At 70.3% G+C, this 6958-nt stretch overlaps 3 pseudogenes; all 3 read right to left on the bottom strand.

The window, feature by feature from the left end:
* Positions 1–567: 567 nt before the first annotated feature.
* On the bottom strand, positions 568–703 carry LOC137209569 (5S ribosomal RNA; annotated as a pseudogene).
* Positions 704–3776: 3073 nt separating this feature from the next.
* Positions 3777–3912, bottom strand: LOC137209615 (5S ribosomal RNA; annotated as a pseudogene).
* A 1983-nt stretch (positions 3913–5895) lies between these two features.
* LOC137209568 (5S ribosomal RNA) lies at positions 5896–6031 on the bottom strand (annotated as a pseudogene).
* Positions 6032–6958: the final 927 nt, after the last annotated feature.

Here is a 6958-nt window from a genome sequence, read left to right as displayed (position 1 = left end):
GTTGAGTTGGCAAAGCCCCTTAGACCCAGCAACGCCACCCTTGCCTCCACACCACCGTCCGAGCTCAGGACACCGGCCCAGGTGGACGGCAGGCCCGCGGAAGCGGCCTGCGCCCTCTATCCCTCTCCGGCACCAGGCCACGGCGAAACGGTGGAGGGGGGGCTTTTTCCGGATGGAGCTGTGGAGAGACACCCCCCGGCAGACAGGTGGCGGCGCCGGGGCTGGGCTCCAGTGGGGGCCGCCAGGTGCAGGTCGAGGGGCTCGCGGGCCGCATGGACGGCACCCAGGTCCGCGGCCATGTCTGCTTCGAGTCAGGGGACCAACGGAGCGTCTGGTGTGCCGCTGCCTTCCAGGGACGACTTCTGGCCGCCTGGCCGCTCAGGCAGGCGGGGAGCGCCCCATCAGACGCTTGCTGTGGTGGGAGGGTCCTGAGGAGGTGGGGCCTGCAGCGGTACCCGGCGGGGGCGGAGACGGCCGCCGCCACCACCGCCGCCACCGCCGCCACCGCCACGACCGCCATGACCGCCACGGTCGACAAAAGGAGAAGGTGTGTAGCGGGAGGCAAAAAGCCTACAGCACCTGGCGTTCCCAGGAGCTCTCCCGTCCGGGAGGTCTCCCATCCAACTACTAACCAGGCCCAACCCTGCTTAGCTTCCGAGATCGAGTCGAGATCGGGCCCGTCTAGGGTGGTTTGGCCGTAGACACTGGGGGGGTCGCGGGCTTCCACTTGAGGCGCAGCTTAGCAGGCGCTTGGGACTTACCGCCGGCCCAGTGGCCCGCCCGCCCCGGCAGGGCCCCGCCGCCCGCCTAGGCAGGGGAACGGAGGTCTCGGGGACCAGGCGGTGGCAGAGGAGTTGGCGACCACCCAGCCCAGGGCGGGAGGGACCCAGGAAACGTTTCGGCGCTTGGCCTCCCACCGCAGAGTCCGCAGGTCGCTCACAGGGATGTGGCCCCGGAGGCTTCAGGGCCCGGGGCCTGCGGTCCCTTGTGCATCCCACCTGACCGCCCATGCTGCGCTAGGCGCAGCCCAGCCGCAGACCAGGCCGGCCCTCCTGCCCGACAGCAGCTGGCCCGAAGCCAGTGGGAGCCACCATTGAGTTGGCAAAGCCCCTTAGACCCAGCAACGCCACCCTTGCCCCCACACCACCGTCCGAGCTCTGTACCCCGGCCCAGGGGGCCGGCAGGCCCGGGGAAGCGGCCTGGGCCCTCGATCCTGCTCCCGCCCACGGCCGAGGCGAAGCGGCGGAGGGGGTGCTTTTTCCGGATGGAGCTGTGGAGAGACACCCTGGAAGACAGGTGGTGGAGCCGGGCCTGGGCTCCTGTGGCTGCGGCCAGGTGTAGCTCGCGGGGCTCACGGACCGAACGGACGGCACCCGGGTCCGCGGCCATGTCTGGGTGACGTCAGGCCGCCCCTGGAGCGTCTGGTGTGCCGCTGCCTTCCAGGGACGCCTTCTGGCCGCCTGGCCAGTCAGGCAGGTGGGGAGTGCCCCATCAGACGCTTGCTGTGGTGGGAGGGGCCAGAGGAGGTGGGGCCTGCAGTGGTACCTGGTACCCAGCAGGCGTGGAGACGGCCGCCGCCACTGACACCGCGGGCGACAAAAGGAGAAAGCGGAGCGGGAGGCAAAAAGCGTACAGCACCCGGCATTCCCAGGAGCTCTCCCATCCAGGAGGTCTCCCATCCAAGTTCTAACCAGGCCCGACCCTGCTTAGCTTCCGAGATCCAGACTTGATTGGGCCCGTCTAGGCTGCTTTGGCAGTAGGTGTCAGTGGGTCGCGGGCTGCCTCTTGAGGCGCAGCTTAGCAGGCCCTTGCGCCTTACCGCAAGCCCAGCGGCCCGCCCGCCCTGGCAGGGCCCCGCCGCCCGTCTAGGCAGAGGAACGGAGGTCTCGGGGACCGGTTGCTGGCGCGAGGTGTTGGCGACCACCCAGCCCAGGGCGGGCGGGACCCAGGAAACGTTTCGTCGCTTGGCCTCCCACCCCAGATCCCGCAGGTCGCTCACAAGGATGTGGCCCCGGAGGCTTCAGGGCCCGGGGCCTGCGGTCCTTTGGGCATCTCACCTGCCTGCCCTCGCTGCGCTAGGCGCAGCCCTGTCGCAGACCGGGCCGGCCTTCCTGCCCGACAGCAGCTGGCCTGAAGCCAGTGGGAGCCACCGTTGAGTTGGCAAAGCCCCTTAGACCCAGCAACGCCACCCTTGCCCCCACACCACCGTCCGAGCTCTGTACCCCGGCCCAGGTGGCCGGCAGGCCTGCGGAAGCGGCCTGGGCCCTCTATCCCTCTCCGGCACACGGCCGCGGCGAAACGGTGGAGGGGGGCTTTTTCCGGATGGAGCTGTGGAGAGACACCCCGGAAGACAGGTGGCGGCGCCGGGGCTGGGCTCCAGTGGCTGCGGCCAGCTGCAGCTCGTGGGGCTCGGGGGCCGAACGGACGGCACCCGGGTCCGCGGCCATGTCTGGGTGACGTCAGGCCGCCACCCGGAGCAGCTGGTGTGCCGCTGCCTTCCAGGGACGCCTTCTGGCCGCCTGGCCGGTCAGGCAGGTGGGGAGTGCCCCATCAGACGCTTGCTGTGGTGGCAGGGGCCTGAGGAGGTGGGGCCTGCAGCGGTACCTGACAGGGGCGGAGACGGCTGCCTCCACCACCGCCGCCACCATCGCCGCCACCACGGGCGACAAAAGGAGAAAGCGGAGCGAGAGGCAAAAAGCCTACAGCACCCGGTATTCCCAGGAGCTCTCCCAGCCAGGACGTCTCCCATCCAAGTTCGAAACAGGCCCGACCCTGCTTAGCTTCCGAGATCCAGACTTGATCGGGCCCGTCTAGGCTGCTTTGGTAGTAGGTGTCGGTGGGTCGCGGGCTGCCTCTTGAGGCGCAGCTTAGCAGGCCCTTGGGCCTTACTGCCAGCCTAGCGGCCCGCCCGCCCTGGCAGGGCCCCGCCGGCCACCTAGGCAGAGGAACGGAGGTCTCGGTGATCGGGTGGTGGCGGAGGTGTTGGCGACCACCCAGCCCAGGGCGGGCGGGACCCAGCAAACGTTTCGGCGCTTGGCCTCCCACCCCAGATCCCGCAGGTCGCTCACAAGGATGTGGCCCCGGAGGCTTCAGGGCCCGGGGACTGCGGTCCCTTGGGCATCCCACCTGCCCGCCCACGCTGCGCTAGGCGCTGCCCTGTCGCAGACCGGGCCAGCCTTCCTGCCCGATAGCAGCTGGCCCGAAGCCAGTGGGAGCCACCTTTGCGTTAGCAAAGCCCCTTACCCAGCAACGCCCCCCTTGCCCCCAAACCACCGTCCGAGCTCAGGACCCCGCCCCAGGTGGCCGGCAGGCCCGCGGAAGCGGCCTGGGCCCTCTATCCCTCTCCGGCACACGGCCGCGGCGAAACGGTGGAGGGGGGGCTTTTTCCGGATGGAGCTGTGGAGAGACACCCACCGGCAGACAGGTGGCGGCGCCGGGGCTGGGCTCCAGTGGGGACCGCCAGGTGCAGGTCGAGGGGCTCGCGGGCCGCATGGACGGCACCCGGGTCCGCGGCCATGTCTGCTTCGAGTCAGGGGACGAACGGAGCATATGGTTTGCCGCTGCCTTCCAGGGACGCCTTCTGGCCGCCTGGCCGCTCAGGCAGGCGGGGAGCGCCCCATCAGACGCTTGCTGTGGTGGGAGGGTCCTGAGGAGGTGGGGCCTGCAGCGGTACCCGGCGGGGGCGGAGACGGCCGCCGCCACCACCGCCGCCACCGCCGCCAACGCCACGACCGCCGCGGTCGACAAAATAAGAAGGTGTGTAGCGGGAGGCAAAAGGTCTACAGCACCTGGCGTTCCAGGGAGCTCTCCCGTCCGGGAAGTCTGCCATCCAACTACTAACCAGGCCCAACCCTGCTTAGCTTCCGAGATCGAGTCGAGATCGGGCCCGTCTAGGGTGGTTTGGCCGTAGACACTGGGGTGGTCGCGGGCTGCCTCTTGAGGTGCAGTTTAGCAGGCCCTTGGGCCTTACCGCCGGCCCAGCGGCCCGCCCGCCCTGGCAGGGCCCCGCCACCCGCCTAGGCGGGGGAACGGAGGTTTCGGCGACCGGGGGGTGTCGGAGGAGTTGGCGACCTCCCAGCGCAGGGCGGGTGGGACACAGCAAGCTTTTCGGCGCTTCGTGCCCCGCCCCAGATCCCACAGGCCGCTCACAGGGACGTAGCCCCGGAGGCTTCAGGGCCCGGGGTCGGCGGTGCCTCGGGCATCCCACCTGCGCGCCCACGCTGTGGTAGGCGTAGCTCAGAGGCAGACTGGTCCGACCCTCCTGTCCTACAGCAGCTGGCCCGAAGCCACTGGGAGCCACCATTGAGTTGGCACGGCCCCTTAGACACAGCAAGGCCACCCTTGCCCCGACGCCACCGTCCGAGCTCAGGACCTCGTCCCAGGTGGCCGGCAGGTCCGGGGAAGTGGCCTGGGCCCTCGATCCTGCTCCTGCCCACGGCCGCGGCGAAGGGGCAGAAGGGGTGCTTTTTCCGGATGGAGCTGTGGAGAGACACCCCGGAAGACAGGTGGCGGTGCCGGGGCTGGACTCCAGTGGCTGCGGCCAGGTGCAGCTCGCGGGGCTCGCGGGCCGAACGGACGGCACCCGGGTCCGCGGCCATGTCTGGGTGACGTCAGGCCGCCCCCTGGAGCGGCTGGTGTGTCGCTGCCTTCCAGGGACGCCTTCTGGCCGCCTGGCCGGTCTGGCAGGTGGGGAGTGCCCCATCAGACGCTTGCTGTGGTGGGAGGGGCCTGAGGAGGTGGGGCCTGCAGCGGTACCTGGTACCCGGCGGGGGCGGAGACGGCCGCCGCCGCCGCCACTGCGGGCGACAAAAGGAGAAAGCGGAGCAGAAGGCAAAAATCCTACAGCACCCGGTATTCCCAGGAGCTCTCCCATCCAGGAGGTCTCCCATCCAAGTTCGAACCAGGCCCGACCCTGCTTAGCTTCCGAGATCCAGACTTGATCGGGCCCGTCTAGGCTGGTTTGACAGTAGGTGTCAGTGGGTCGCAGGCTGCCTCTTGAGGCGCAGCTTAGCAGGCCCATGGGACTTACCGCCAGCCCAGCGGCCCGCCCGCCTAGGCAGAGGAACGGAGGTCTCGGGGACCAGGTGGTGTCGGAGGTTTTGGCGACCACCCAGCCCAGGGCGGGAGGGACCCAGGAAACGTTTCGGCGCTTGGCCTCCCACCCCGGATCCCGCAGGTCGCTCACAGGGATGTGGCCCCGGAGGCTTCAGGGCCCGGGGCCTGCGGTCCTTTGGGCATCCCACCTGACTGCCCACGCTGCGCTAGGCGCAGCCCTGTCGCAGACCGGGCCGGCCTTCCTGCCCGACAGCAGCTGGCCCGAAGCCAGTGGGAGCCACCGTTGAGTTGGCAAAGCCCCTTAGACCCAGCAACGCCACCCTTGCCTCCACACCACCGTCCGAGCTCAGGACACCGGCCCAGGTGGACGGCAGGCCCGCGGAAGCGGCCTGCGCCCTCTATCCCTCTCCGGCACCAGGCCACGGCGAAACGGTGGAGGGGGGGCTTTTTCCGGATGGAGCTGTGGAGAGACACCCCCCGGCAGACAGGTGGCGGCGCCGGGGCTGGGCTCCAGTGGGGGCCGCCAGGTGCAGGTCGAGGGGCTTGCGGGCCGCATGGACGGCACCCAGGTCCGCGGCCATGTCTGCTTCGAGTCAGGGGACCAACGGAGCGTCTGGTGTGCCGCTGCCTTCCAGGGACGACTTCTGGCCGCCTGGCCGCTCAGGCAGGCGGGGAGCGCCCCATCAGACGCTTGCTGTGGTGGGAGGGTCCTGAGGAGGTGGGGCCTGCAGCGGTACCCGGCGGGGGCGGAGACGGCCGCCGCCACCACCGCCGCCACCGCCGCCACCGCCACGACCGCCACGGTCGACAAAAGGAGAAGGTGTGTAGCGGGAGGCAAAAAGCCTACAGCACCTGGCGTTCCCAGGAGCTCTCCCGTCCGGGAGGTCTCCCATCCAACTACTAACCAGGCCCAACCCTGCTTAGCTTCCGAGATCGAGTCGAGATCGGGCCCGTCTAGGGTGGTTTGGCCGTAGACACTGGGGGGGTCGCGGGCTTCCACTTGAGGCGCAGCTTAGCAGGCGCTTGGGACTTACCGCCGGCCCAGTGGCCCGCCCGCCCCGGCAGGGCCCCGCCGCCCGCCTAGGCAGGGGAACGGAGGTCTCGGGGACCAGGCGGTGGCAGAGGAGTTGGCGACCACCCAGCCCAGGGCGGGAGGGACCCAGGAAACGTTTCGGCGCTTGGCCTCCCACCGCAGAGTCCGCAGGTCGCTCACAGGGATGTGGCCCCGGAGGCTTCAGGGCCCGGGGCCTGCGGTCCCTTGTGCATCCCACCTGACCGCCCACGCTGCGCTAGGCGCAGCCCAGCCGCAGACCGGGCCGGCCCTCCTGCCCGACAGCAGCTGGCCCGAAGCCAGTGGGAGCCACCATTGAGTTGGCAAAGCCCCTTAGACCCAGCAACGCCACCCTTGCCCCCACACCACCGTCCGAGCTCAGGACCCCGCCCCAGGTGGCCGGCAGGCCCGCGGAAGCGGCCTGGGCCCTCTATCCCTCTCCGGCACACGGCCGCGGCGAAACGGTGGAGGGGGGGCTTTTTCCGGATGGAGCTGTGGAGAGACACCCACCGGCAGACAGGTGGCGGCGCCGGGGCTGGGCTCCAGTGGGGACCGCCAGGTGCAGGTCGAGGGGCTCGCGGGCCGCATGGACGGCACCCGGGTCCACGGCCATGTCTGCTTCGAGTCAGGGGACGAACGGAGCATATGGTTTGCCGCTGCCTTCCAGGGACGCCTTCTGGCCGCCTGGCCGCTCAGGCAGGCGGGGAGCGCCCCATCAGACGCTTGCTGTGGTGGGAGGGTCCTGAGGAGGTGGGGCCTGCAGCGGTACCCGGCGGGGGCGGAGACGGCCGCCGCCACCACCGCCGCCACCGCCGCCGCCACCGCCGCCAACGCCACGACCGCCGCGGTCGA

Source organism: Pseudorca crassidens, chromosome 16, assembly GCF_039906515.1.
Source record: "Pseudorca crassidens isolate mPseCra1 chromosome 16, mPseCra1.hap1, whole genome shotgun sequence".
NCBI classification, from domain to species: Eukaryota; Metazoa; Chordata; class Mammalia; order Artiodactyla; family Delphinidae; genus Pseudorca; species Pseudorca crassidens.
The sequence above is the reverse complement of the archived record's forward strand: the minus strand, read 5'-3'. Positions and strand labels throughout refer to the sequence as shown.